The following is a 14,917-nucleotide window of genomic DNA, read 5'->3' on the forward strand; positions in this document are numbered from 1 at the left end:
CTTTTGTCTTTCTAACAGTTTGCTGAAGTTTATCTCTCTGTCATTTTGTGTCTCTGTGGTCGTTTTTTCTCTTGTCATTGTTTTGCATATCTTTGTAGCCATTTTGAGTCTTTGTGTAGTCGGTTTTTGCCTCTTTGTATTTGTTTTGAGGATCTTTGTGATTATTTGATTGACTCTTCATTTGCCAAACAAACAACAAATGTTAGCAGTCACCTCGTACAGAGGCTGTGGCCTGGACCCTTGGCCTCCTGTGCCTGCGCTCGATAGGCCTGCTCTGTAATCCATCCGTGGGTGGTGCATTGAGCTTGTGGTGGTCAGTGACAGCAGATCTGAGCGGCAGTAGCAACAGATTCATGAAGCAGGGGCTCATCAGTCTGTTATGTAAATGAGTGTAGTTGGTGTTCAGGGAGACCAGCTGATGATCATCTGATTTGCGGGGGAATAATGACTTCATGTTCCTCTCTAAACCTACAGTCTTTTTATTTTTTATTTTTTACAGAGCTCAAAAAGAGTATTAGAGTTGGACAAGGTGACAACAAAAAAAAAAAAATCAATCTGTGTTGGCAAGGATGTTAGAGAAGTCTGACTTTCCTGATTCAGCAATTTGATCCATCTATGATGAGCACTGGAATGAAAGGAAACACGGGGGTGGCAAATGGAAACAACCACCTTGTGCGATGGCAATGTTGAAAAAATAAAACTGTCTCTGCCTTGAAAGAAAAGTTATTGTTTCTGACAGGGCAAATTCTCTCAGGCTCAACAAGGGGGAGAGGATGCAACAGAGAGCTTGTTCACTATCAAAGGAGTGAAAGGTTTGTGGGTTCACCACAGAAAGCCACCTTTAGATTTGAAGGAGATCTCAACACAAGATGACAGGCACACCACTGGGAAGACTTTTTTTTTATTGCAGTTAGGTTGGAGGACGCAACAAATAAAGGCTTTAAATGCTAATGGACATTAGTGGAGATAAACAGACATAAAATGGTCTGATAGCATTGTGTCAGAATTTGCATTTTTATAGCTATTGTCCATTTGAATTTCCTCCCACAAAACAAGCCTTGGTGATAAAAAAAAAAAAAGAAAAAAGAAAGGAAGGAAACATACTAAAGTAAGCCCTAATACTAAACAGTGGGAAACCAGTCATATAGTCTTTTAGCAGCTCTCACATGTGATCCTGTCGTTGTCACAGCCGTAACAAAACCATTCACGTTTGTTTCTCACATGCCTCCTATCTAGCAAGTATTTTATTAGAATTGATTCCCTAGTTAAAGAAACAATTTAATTAGGTTTTAAATAGCAGCTTCCATCACCAAAATGGATATTACAAATCCATAATCCGTATAACAACAGCAGCCTCTCTTTCACAGATGTTCCTCATCTGCACTGCCTTTAGCACACTTCTTGTAAAATACTTAGGTACAAGGGTGAGTAGTCAATAAATGTCATCTGTGTCATAACCTACTAAGGAGATGAGGCAGAGGCAATTATCATTCTACATCAAAGTCGAAAGGTCATGTGGCAAGCTATATTACATAGTGGACAGATGCCTTATGTGATGTGATTAATCACTTTGCCGATGAAAGTGTTCTACTTTTACCATGCCCTATCGAAATGACTGTTCTCAGCCGGGCTTTAGAGATGTTATTTCGTCTTTGTCACATTCAGATTTTACTGTGCTGTTAAAGAAAAGTTTGATTTTTATAAAAGGTGCAAGTTTGAAAGAGTCTGCAAAAGGAAACGCAAGGTTACTTTCTTAAAAGTTACAGTAGCTCCGATGAAATAGTATGAATGTCGTGACAAAAATAGGCGAATCTAATATCTTGAGGACAGTTCTACCTGCTAATATGATGATTTGATTAGATCATTGATAACCACTGATGAAAAGATTCAAACAATAATGTATCAAATATATCAAAAATATATTTTAAAAAGTTGGACGTTAAATGAAAGGAAACATAAAGATATTGGTTTTTTTTCATACAGTTGAACTGTCAGTGTTTAGGTTGGTTTGATCAAGTTTGCATTAGTACTATTGCTGCTGGATAGATGGTTATTTCAACTATTTATCCATCTATTCTAGTGAACAATTTATCCATTACATTTAGCTATTTCAATTTATACAATACTTACTTAAAATACTATTTTAGCCATTTATCTATTAAATTTGATCAAGTGTTTCGCCAATTTAAAGATTAATGCACTTGCTTACTATTTTTTATGTACTCTCAATCACAATGCATAATGATTGTGTATCTATCTAATGTTTACATTTACAAGAATCTTCTGATGTATTTGATATATTTTTGATGCACTGTATGTGATATATTATTTTGTCTGTACCCACTCTTTGGGACTGATGTACTTTTTATTAAGTTTTCATAGTATATTTCAGGAATTGTTTCTTTTTTATTTTAGATGTTTATCACTCTGGGCAGGTTGAGGGGTTAACCACACCTCTCATTACAATATTAGCCTGTTGGTTTATGTATATTGGTGGTAACAATTTTTACCATTGAGAACCACGCAATCTATCAGGAAATATCTTGCCCTTGTAGAAATAAAGCTACTCTACATGGAAGTCATTGTTCTTCATTTATGAAGTACACGCAGGCGTGTGTATACAGGTATCAGTATATTACAGTCAACTATTACAGCTGTTTATTTAATTGCTTCATCCCCTCTCACTCCCTGAGGGTGGATTAATAAGTAAATACAGCTGCTGTACAATAAACCTGGGTACATATGAATCTTGATAGTGCACAGTTGGAGACAACGGATGCCAGTGATATGAATAAATGAAACGTAGACATCATTATTACTACTACACTGTTTAGTAGATTAATTACACCTTCAGCTAGGTTTTCAAAATCCCCCCGGATGAGTGATTGTTGTTGGGACTTTGTCACAATCCTGACACGTTACCGCCCAAGTTGGACAGTCAGACACTGATACTAATCTATAATCCATCTGAGATGTAATTTTCAGCTTTAGAGCTGTTTTCCAAAGGGATAAAGGAGTCAAGAAGCACAATGACTATGTAAAGTACATACATTATTTCCCTTTGAAATAAAAAATAAACAAACACAGCAGGTATTTATGGAAATTATAAATAATCATTTTATACTATTACTAAAAGGTGATGGCAAATAAGCAGGGTGAACCAAATCTGTAAAGAAGGATGTGAGTCAGAGAGATTTCTCAGTCGAGTAGTGTGCTGTCTCACCTACTACAATCTCTTTATCTTTCCGACCAAAGAAAACTTCCTGAGAAAATCATTATACAAGATTAAATGTGCCATAGGAAGCTTATGTACATGAGACAGTTTCCACATTAGTTTTAGCTTCTTATTATTAATAGAGTCACATAAGCTTCCTTAATCGGGTGAACTATTTGTAGTCACAGATAATGTATGCTGATCGAATGCCTTTAAAGGTTCCTTTACCACCATGTTTGGTTTCATATGAATAATCTTTGTGAAATCTTTTTTTTTTTCTTCTTTTTTTGTGAAATCTTTTTTAAGCCTGTAAACTACAGGTATAAAAAACAAAGCATATGGGATAATCTCTTACAATAGAAATTAAAAGGTCAACACTAAAAAGACATTTTAAAAATGAAGGCCAGCTTTTGACGAGAGGAAACATAAAAGCAGATGGCCATGAGATCCTTCTTTAAAGGTGAGTGGCCTCAGGTTTTAATCCTGCTCCGAAGACGATAAACCCAGGCCTCAATTATCTCCCCTTTTCTCACTCGAGAACATGGCTAAATCCAGTCGGTGTTTTCAAAACAACCGACGCATTAAACATGCAGATGGTTTGTGTTATTGCTTTAGTTTGACTAGCTAAATTCCAATAAATACAAGAGGCTTTGTCTTCTGCGCTCTGACTGAATGAATGGCATGTAATAAGAGGGAAGAATTGAGGTGTCATGATTTGAGAAAAGTCTCCCGTCATTCAGAGAAAGGTGCCGCAGAGTTTTATCAGCGAGGTGGAAAAAAATCATTATGGAGTCTGTAATGAATGGCTGACAGCTGTCTGTCAAAACCCATGTAGTCCTGTTTTAACTTCCATTCATTTTCCCCAAGATTGCCTTTCTCATTGCAAAGTCACAGCCCGGTTGCCTGTGCATGTCTTCATTAACTAAATATAGGACTTGATTAAAGTAATGGAGATGACAATATAAGAACTGACCCTGTGTCGACTTGCTTTAATCTCTGGAGGCTTCTTTTGGCTTATTTTACAAGTATTTGTTGTATAGGTACATTGTGGGCTGCGGGTCCTCTTTAACACATAAAAAAAAATCTTGTAATACTTTCTTCACTGCCCCGAAATCCTGCATTAGTCTTTGTCCAAAACATAAGTAACATCACTGTGTAGGATAATAACATACTTCACATGTCTTTGGCTGTGGATGACCTTTTGGTGAACACAAAATAATATATATTTCAGTTCAGGCACAGTCCATAAAACATGAAACATCAAATATTATTTTATTATTTGGTGTAATAAAAATTCTTTATTGTCATTTCTGTTCATTTTTGCCACATTCATAAAATGTGTAAGCCAGGTTTGTGGCAAAAAGGAAGGGTCACCACTTTTCTGCATATTGGGTTGGAATAATAAGGTTAGAATAGATACAGAAATATCTGTTGCAATTAAAATTATTACATTTACACATACAGTAGTGGGGTCTGTGAGACCCAGAACAATTGGGAAGTAAAGCCAGTGTTAAGTTTAGCATGCAGATGTCAGGTTTTCTAGAGTTTAATTGCTTTGTTTCACAAATAACCCTGAAGTTTTAACCCTGACTGACACTGGAGGACTCGACAATGCACACAATGTTTACTGAAGGAATGATTTAGGCGGATTTGGCTCCTCTCATCTTTTTCAGGGAAAAGCCTTTAATCTTCAACCGGCCATAACTCTGATAGCTGTAGCTCTCATCAAAAAAAAGTAATGGACTTGAGAGAGCATCAAGTGAGTAAAGTGATCACTAAAAATTACAGTACATTAGCACTGATGACAGCCTGGTCAAGGCAAGTGGATGAGGTAGATTTAGGGAAACGCACCAATATGGAACCACCACAGAACCACCGAGGAGGCAGGGCTGTATGTCGGATTTTCTTTCATCCTGATTGAACGCTGTAGTTCCCAGTAATAATGTAATCACATGAATCACGAAGTGTAAAGCAGCCATTTCGTCTTTTAAATATGGATTGTGCTGCGATGGAGGGTTGTGGTATGTTGCATCGATCTTGTCTAAAAGAGCATAGTGGTTAAAAAGAAGACAGGTGTGTTTTATGTAGCCACCATGTATTACCAACTTGACATCTCAAGTCATCAATGCAACTACATAAACCAATGCTATATATACAAGGGGTTGTGTTCCCATCCTCAAGCCATTGATCACATCATAATGTGCACTGCTCGGGCACCACTGCAGCCAACATGCACGTGAGGCAGAGCAGGGCATAGCGATATCGATGCATTGAGCAAGCAATAAGGAACCCAATAATCGTCAGCCATACCGATGTTTTATAATCACTTTATGCTACCAATTTAAGGCTCCCACGGGATCCATGTCTCTCAGGCTAATCCATGATGCTCTTTACACTAATCCATTCAAATAACTCTTCTCTAGTGCCATCAATTAGGAATCCAGGTTGATGGTGGACTTGGCACTACATAGCTTGATAGGGCTAAAGCTTAAAGCTGTAGTGACCTGGACAGGAGAATGATCATTACAGTGATCAATTACTTAACAATATTCTATTATCAATTACAATTTAAACACAGCTTTCATAAGGAAAACTGAAAAACACGGAAGCGACGGAAAGATAAAACATCATGACAAATCAAAATCCTACAACTGGAATCACACAGTGGTGGCAAAAAATACATTTACAATAAAATGTTGTTGCCCAATGTAGCCAGGATTTTCACATTTCCTGTTGAGCGCACTGCACATCCTGTACAGATCAGTAAAGGCACATATCTCTGCAGGGAAACTAGGAAATATAGGTCCCCTAAAAGGATATTGCTCTGGACACTCTCTTTTAAAATAAAATAATTAAACTGGGAGTTTTGTGGTCCCTCTCCAGCTCTGGTCCCTCAGATTTCAGCTTGTGTTGCAACGGCACTACATCTTCAGTTGTAATGACAATGGTTAAAACCTTGCTACAATACACTTTAATGGATTGCCAAACTTGTTTTAGAATGGCAGTAAATAGTATGTATATATTGGCTGCTTGTGCTTCTTGTGCATAATACGGTTTCATATTTATACCCAGAGAAGAGATTTTTCTGGACAGTTCGACATAAGAAAAATCCCTTTGGCCGTACTTGAAAGGCAGTGAGGATTAAATCAAAGTCATTCATCCAGCACTCAAATTCACATTTGATATATCCAACGAGGATTTAGTGTTTGAAGTCTGTCCAAACATGCCTCTCCTTATATGATTGACAAGAATATATACAAAGGGTAATATATACAAAGGCTCATTGTCTCTCAACTTCTCGTTTCAATAAAAAATGCCATAAATGGCAGCTCCCATTTGGAACAAAAACACTGTAAACATGAAAGACCTAAAACACAAACCCTTTAAATGAAACATATCAAAAACACAATTATTAGGTTTTCTTTGGTCAATTTCCGTTTAGGAGCTTTCCGGCAGAGTATCTTGTTACAAGCAGATTTAGATGATGACACAGGATCCACTGAATACATTATCTTCAGTGTGAAAACAGTTTTCAAACACGTCATAATTATGTCTACATCATCATTATTATCATTCTTCTCCAGGCCCTGCTTTAATATAGTATCTATCCAACTGTTGTAGTTTTATTTTTGTTTAAAGGACACTGGGACTTTGGCCTGGACATGTTGAAAGATATGTATTAGCAATCATAAAAAATATTAGGACAAAAAAATAAGACTATATTCATGCGAGCAGCATCTGTCAGCCTCTCAGGCTCAGCGGCGCTTCAGAGTTAATGCTATTAACATGCTAACATGCTAACTTGTCACCCTACCAGCTATGAATCATATACATCTAGGGTGTGGAGGGTCTCTGCTTACTTTAAAAGGAGTTAAACAAAGATATTAAGGCATTTTGCTGTTATACTACAGTTGTTAATGGCAACTATCTTTCATGCTGGTATTTTACAGCGTCCACCTTTAACTACAGTTGAATAAATAGCAAGAGGGAAGTGTTACTTTTAGTGGAAAAAAACTGCACGGTTTCTTTTGAGCCACATGACATGTGCCTCGATGAAGCCACAGGGCACTCCCCATCTGCTCTGCTTTACATGACTGACTAGCTGAGTAACTAGTGAGTCAGTTAAGTAGAAAGGTTGTGCAGGTTATGAAAATGTATTGCAAGAAAGTGAGTCAGTGATGATTCAAATGTCAAGGCCACATCTCTTTGGTAAAAGGCCTCTTAATTAGCACTAATAGCTCAGTGTGCACACACACTTCCTGCCACTAATTTTCCCCATTGTCATTGGCAGTGAAGAACAGTGGTGGTTTTTAATGATTCTGATAATTCAAGTTTAGCAGGTGAATAAATCCTTTAGAAGCATTAGAGGAGGAATAATAGAAATTTTAATGCAATAATTATTATAAAACAATAAAGCTATCGAACCTCTGACGAGGTGGTGGGAAGAGGGTTAAAGACTAGATATTTACAGCCATTTATAGACATTTAACTGTAATGTTCCCATTAAGATTCCATAAATAAAAAGTATAACCATTAGCCTATTGTACTGTAAGACTCCACTGCCTTCTAAAGCCTATAATAAACATTTACTTTCTGGTGCTGACATGTATTATAAATGAAAAAGCAGAGGTTGAAGCAGGGAAACCTGAACACAACATAAATCCACCCTGATATTCAGGCCACACACTCTCGGGATGACATGTCCTTTGAGTGACTTGTCTTTGGCACTGTACTGTACTTGTCATGTTTATTGACCAGTGGATTAGCGATGGATCCTCTGTGATCCTCTTAGGGGGCGTTTGCTCATGCAGAGCTGCAGTTGACTCAAACCACGAGGTGCGACTGTACCAAATACCTGCACTCACCTCTGTACTCTGGGTTGAAGTCCTCAGTGTGAGAGAGCATCCCTGGTGTCCTCCAGCTGTGCAAGATGTTCACTGATTTCTCCTCTCGAACTCTGAGGGGGGAAAAAAAATAGAGATTGATGTTGATGCCTCATTTCCTATCAAGCTGTTTGTTTTCCAGCAGCATAGCACAAGAGATGGATTTCATGCGGTGACCAGTCTGAAAAGAGTATTCTAGTCAACATGTTAAATCCAGTATATGGAGGCCAGTCTTAATGGGGCATGTAATAAAAAGCTTCTTCTGCAGAGGATAACCTTCTTTTGGCATTTCAGTTCAAAATGAATTCAGCAGCATGAAAGTTCTTTTTCATCTCACTCTCCCTCTCTCTTTTTTTCTTTTTTTTTTTCAAGAATCGGTACCACCTCATTAACCTTATCTTACAAGCACAAGCTAATGAAATCCTCTGTTTCAGTTTCCGGTCTTGCCAAAGTTAGTTTAACTAATTAATTAATTTTTACTCATTAATCAAACATCAATCCCCCCCCCCCCCCCCCCCCCCCCACCCCGGCCTATCATGAGAAATGTGCTGCACGCGTCGCCCAGGGGGGAGGCTGCACAGGCACATGTTCATGCATTTTTATTGAAAGTTAAAATGAGGAGATAGTGAAGATTTGTAACAAAGAGAGACGAATGTTTTGTATTCGCCACAATAAGTGAAACAGAAATTAAACATAATTTCCTCATCTTTTATCCATGCTTCGGCCTTGCTTCTGTGGTTCTTTTTTCCTGAGCCTCTATGGCATGCAGCGATGCAAGGCTGCAGAATTTCTCACCTACATACATATTAATGTCTGCAGAAGACAAGCGCCAGATTACTGCACAATCAGTATTCATATTACTTCTCTTGCTCTAATGAAACAATTCTGTGTTCTCATCTCCCGTGACTCAGAGTGTATGACATGCTGTATCAGATGAAAAGCACAGGCAAAATTCAATCTCCAACAATCAGTAATGGAAATCTGCAGAATGGGTAGATTTCCAGTAAATGAGAGGACAATAGATAATGCGATTCAATTAGTTGCTAAGGCTGCTATTTGCATTCCAGTGAAAGGGGTGATAGTTTAAGTGGCCCAAGGCAGCTGTCTTTCGGCAAAGGCCAGTGACAACACAAAAAGCAGCGGAACCAAGAGAAAAGGGGGAGTTTGGGGAGTCTTCAGCAGTTTTCTTTTAATTACTCATCATAATGACTCCATTTAGCTGTTCAATGACCCATTTTACGGCATTGAACAGGCATGGGAAGCTCTCTGTCCTTGGCAGGGTCAGTCCTGCAGCTGCCCCTGCTGCCATGCTTCAACCAAGAAGGAACTTTTTTTTTTTTTTTTTTTTTTTTCCTCACTGGGCTTTAACAGACAGGTTGCTCAATAATTTTCCCTCGCAACACATTCAAACATGTCCAGAGCGGCTTCGTCGGCACAAATGAAGTATGGAATGATTGTCGCTCCATTCATTTCAAAGAAGAGCTCAGGAAAATAGTTAATAATTCAGATAAAGATTTTGTTTGTCATGTTGGTGCCAGTCAGGTCTAGGTCTTAGAAACAGGCAGGTAGATCTGTTAAAGAGTCGAGTACCACTTTACAGTAAGACTACCCTTATAAAGGATTTATAAATGGATTATAACTAGGTTATTCATTCGGCTGTTAACACTTTATAAATCAGAAATAAACAGTTATAAACAAGTTATAACACAGTTTTCATGCATTGATGTGGGCTCACTATTTGGCAAGCTCAAGTTAATGCTTGCTACTCATTTATCTTATTAATGAGTTATTACTATTTATAGCTGTTAAAAGGGAACCTTATCGTAAAGTGTCAAAAAACCCACCATTATTTATGAATGAGTTGCCAGTTCTAAATAAAAGTAGCCTTAGAGTATGAATCTGGTTATTTGATATGATAATCTGATCAGCCAAATAAAACCTTTTCAACATTAAGATGCTGACGGCGGTTAATTGCTAGTAACAAATATCTGATGAAGCAGACAGGTATAAACACTGGGTGATGGAGAACACAAACTAATGAGATATGAGGCTTAATGGTACAGATAAATGTGTTATAACAGCTTATAAATGATTTCTAAAGTGTTAACAAGCAAATTAATAAACTAGTTATAAACCATTCATAAATCCTTTATAAGGATGGTCTTATTGTAAAGTTTTCGTTTTTGTTTGCTACTGAGTCGTTTTTTTCATTTACTCGTTTATCGTGTAGTTGTGATCATTTTCCCATGATTTTATTTATATCTTAAGTAAGTTTATTGTCCCCATGAAGGGTATAGTGACAAAGTTAAATTTGCTCAGCCACAGAGGTCAAGTTTCTGCTTTGACTGCCCGCTGCTTATCCTGCAACATTATTGATTCTGGATGTAGTGGCTGTGGTTATACGGTAGGTGAATATGGGGGAAGGGTCCTTTATTCTTGGGCACCCATCTGGCGTGTGCCCTACAGTCCTAGTCAGTCATAAGCTGAAAATCACTGGCTGGACTGTCTTCTCAGTAAACTCACAGGTCACAGTCAGATGGAAGTAAAAAGTATAATGTTTAATTTTGATTATAATAACAGATATTTTCTACTCCATCTTTTCTACCATGTGTGTTTTTTTAAAGATTATTTAGAGGATTACATCTACAGGTCCATTGTTATGTGAATTTTCTTTATTAAAATAATTTCCTTATAATAAGGTTAAATTCCTAGAAGTGGAACACTGTCTAAAAATACGCAGCAAATCTTTAATAGATAGATAGATAGATACATACTTTATGTATCCCCTAGGGAAAATCCAAATATCTCTATTTTGGAGAAATATTTTGAACAGAAACAGTCAGTACTGTCAAAAGTCTTTACATGTGACCTGATGTACGTGAGGATGGGTCAGGTTGCAGCCCTGGAGGAAGGGGTGCTGGAGGAAGAGAGTGGGGGTGGTGAAAGGAAACAGGCCCCATATGGTCTTAAGGAACTGGAATTTCTGGCACATCTCCAGGATGCTGACCCAGAGCATTGAAAGGTTGAACACTGGCACCGATCTGACTGATTCTGCTCGGCTGCTGACGTGCAGAGAAGCGCTCATGGATATGAGGACAAAAATAGCTTGCTGTCGTCCATGGCTTGACGCAACTGTTTAGAATTTAAAATTCTGCCAGTTTACTCTGCCCCATGTCAACTTCAGTGGTCAGATGACTTACGTCACAATGTGGCAGTATTTTGTCATTGTACATAATTGACGTTTCAGTTCATTTGATTTGATTTGAACAGAGAATCCAATTCGTAACATGAGGATGGGGATTTCAGGCTTGTTCAAGCTGGTCATGTACAGTCTATTTGAATAAAGAAACCAGCTAAAACATTCAGAAAAGAAGCGAACCCAACTCAAATTATATGTGCCCTCCTCTTCTTTTTGTGGCAGACCATTGTTGTGGTCATTCATTAAGTGAAGACATTAGTGTGCTTAAGTGCTTTGCAGAGTAAAGGCCTCTACATGAAGATGGTTATAAAACAAAGATAATGTAGCAGAGAGGGAGATTTTCTAAATGAATATTACATTAAAACCAACCAGGAAGCTACATTTTCCCGTTCCCCGCGTGCTCCTGCGGTGTACAGTTGGCAAATTGTTAATTCAAAAAAGTGCACATAATGTATGTATGTTATCATAGCTCTCATTGGTAGTGGCACCAATAAGGGTGATTAGTTATTACGGCCATCATCGGAACCAGCCAAGTCACGTTGATGGTATATCATTTGTTGCTGGTGGGAGGTGACATCTTTTGGACGTTGCTCAGAAGAAGCTTTAGGATATGTTTTACAGTTTGACTTCCACTGAGAGTCTCCTTGTTGTTGCTAAGGAAGAGTGAGCACCACCAGCAATTACTTTTTGACTCTGGGTCTGAGTTTTCTTGATCATACGAGGCAATGAGAAAAATTAATAAAGTACTACTCCTCAGGGAAATATTTGAAAAATAAAGCTAATTAGGCCTATTTTCAAAATGACAGCTGGCACAGGATCTTCTTTCATAACCCATAGAGTAATTTTTTATTTTTTGAGGTTCATGAATTGTCTGGAAAGGGAAGCAGTCACACCCTAATTTCTTTACAGGAATGAGGAGGAAAATTCAAACGAACATTTTGAGCCGAGCTTTGATGGAACAATTTTGAAACTGAAAGAGGTTTAAATTTTCCTGGTTGCGGCTGATTCCCAGTGTTTCCATACAGAGATGACTTCAGCTCTACCTCTACCTCTAGTGGGAGTCATCTCAAGTGTCGTACTCCTTGGTGAACCCAGTGGGCATCAGGTGTTACCAACAACCATCAGCAATTTAGAGAGTGTCCTTAAAAATGCATTGACCTTGGCACATGGGTCATGTGACACTGTAGACGTGTTCCTGTGGCATCCAGCCGGGAAATGAATTCAATTGACTATTTCACTGTTTATATTGGTTGGGGCAACCGGCTCAAGAGGAAGCACGAGACTCACACTGATGTCAAAATACATCATTCATTTTGATTTCTTATGTTTGTCTTTCATGATTATAAATCCGAGTCACATAAGCTGACAATGCACTGACAGGATTATATTATCTCGTAATATTATGTGCTAACCTTCACTGGCCAGTGGCCAAACAGCAGAGATAAATCACCGCGTGAAACTGTAACGAAATGACAGAAGTGTTGCTCTTCACAAACTGTACACGTCGTCTGCTCCTTGCCTTGTGAACTTCACTCAGAGTAACTTGTGTTGAATTAAACAATTTTTGATTTTGACAAGGTTTTTTTTCACTGTTGAACACATCTCTGCTTATGTACTTCACTGATCAAAAGCTGTCAATGTAGGTGCACCTCACTTTGAAGTACTTAGAAGTGTGGCAGCTAGAGTGGAGGAGGCTGTACAAAAGAATAATAAATCTTTGTAGCGTGCTGCACAGTCACAAGTGACAGACTGCACAGAGTGAGCAGCACACTGTCTGAAAGTATCACTGGTGTCTGACAGGTCTATTTTGATGTATAGAGAGTGTGTGTTAGGAGGTGTGTCATGAACGCTGCCGGCTGGGTCAGTTTAGTTGATCTTGCTGACTGAACCTGCATTGACACTGAATCAGTTCAAGTGATCACTACCTGGGGTTGTGTTTGGCTACGATCAAAACAGCATTCACCATGATATAACCGAAACATGGGGTAAAGTTATTAGATTTACATATCATCTGCTAAGACCCAGGCTCTTGATTTTACATCTGAGTGACTCAGTCTCAGTTAAGCCTGAAGGTATGGAAGTATAGAAAGCAACACAGCCAGTTTCCCTCCCATGGGGAATAAAAGAGTATGTGCTGCCTGTTGAACCCACAAACAACAAGCCTTGAGCAAAGCAAAACACACACACACACACACACACACACACACACACACACACACACACACACACACACACGCACACACACATGCACAGCACACACACTCAAGAATCCCTCCCTTTAAACATAATGTGTACATACACATGCAACCCATGTGCATGTGTAAGCACACAGTAAACTTTGAAATTGCCTTTCTAAAAATAGACACGCAGTAATACCTACTGTATCGTCAACCATAGCAAATGCTATCTACAGTAAAAAAAACACATTTGGCGGCAGAATGGGTTTTCTGATAGCTTCATGAAAACAAGATACTGGTGTGCTAGTTCTTCACTCATTCAATATTAAAGTAGCATGGCATGCTTTCTAGAGCACACATAATGATGTTGTAATGGCTCCGCAGGAAAACAGAACGTGGCTGGTTGTGGACTTTACTGCTGAATTAAAAAATGATCGCACCAAGCTGAGCCCGTGTGAAAGGCTCCCTGCTAACAGAGAACTAAAGAGAGATCTGATTACGCAAGAAGCTGCCACTTTATCATGTAAAGGCTGAAATCTCATACATGTAAATGGAAACTGTGCATGCTACCTTATTGAAAATAAAACAAAATCAGTCATATTGCATTGTGTTCTACAATCTTACAAGATCTTACAAGAATTATGGGCATTTTTTCGTGATCCTGATTGCATGACAATAAGGCATCTTGTAATCATATACTGTATGACTGCACAGTAACATCACATACACTTTTCGCCCCTGAATTAGAAATAATTAAGGAAGAGTATGATCTTATTCTTAATTTATAAAAAAAAAAAGCAAGGCTATCCTTTATGCATTTATTTATTTTTCTATAAAATAAAATATCCAAATATTTTCTTTGGACTCCCCTTTACCTAAGGAAGAATTGCAATAGCTTTAGCTGAATCAGTTTCGGAGGAATATTTGTCTTACGGTGTATATCCTAACATCTAACTCCAGTGTACAGTGGGTGTTGAATCTACAGCCTGTCAGATTTTCCAAAGTGAGAAGTAACAGGCAGAGATCCTGAACTTGGGAGCAACTCACTGAGGAAATATGGATAGAAAACACTATATCCTTTCAAGGTAGCTCAATTTAATGTGATCCATGCTCTCACAGATTTTTTGATGGCATATTTAGCTATGTTTTTTTTCTTATGCACTGTACTTCTTGTCAGTTTATTACATAACATTCTATTTATGAACCTGGCACTTAAAGTGATGTGCCTCGTGTTATTTTAGCATGTAAAAGCTCTGCACTTAACCTTTGCCATATTGAAGGAGAATCTTTTGTTGGAGCCCTTTCTGTGCTCTGTGAACAGACTGGACCCTGGGGTACAGACACAGGAAAGCTTAAGTGGCACAAACTCTTGGGCAGTTTTTTTTTGCCCAGGGAAATCATTCATTTAATGCCTGATCTTTGCTTCTTGATTTCTTCTTCTTTG

General features: G+C 38.3%; 1 protein-coding gene across 1 annotated transcript in view; it reads right to left on the reverse strand.

The window, feature by feature from the left end:
• The window catches only part of elfn1a (extracellular leucine-rich repeat and fibronectin type III domain containing 1a), a 72,361-nt gene that overhangs the window by 17,319 nt on the left and 40,125 nt on the right, over positions 1-14,917 (reverse strand). The window contains exon 2 of the mRNA XM_023413746.2: positions 8,080-8,171. The gene's annotated coding sequence lies outside the window, so the exon portion shown is untranslated. The remainder of the gene's footprint in view (positions 1-8,079; positions 8,172-14,917) is intronic.

Source organism: Seriola lalandi, unplaced genomic scaffold, assembly GCF_002814215.2.
Source record: "Seriola lalandi dorsalis isolate HSWRI2012SDOR001 ecotype SW California unplaced genomic scaffold, Sedor1 jcf7180002054519, whole genome shotgun sequence".
In the NCBI taxonomy this organism is placed as follows: domain Eukaryota; kingdom Metazoa; phylum Chordata; class Actinopteri; order Carangiformes; family Carangidae; genus Seriola; species Seriola lalandi.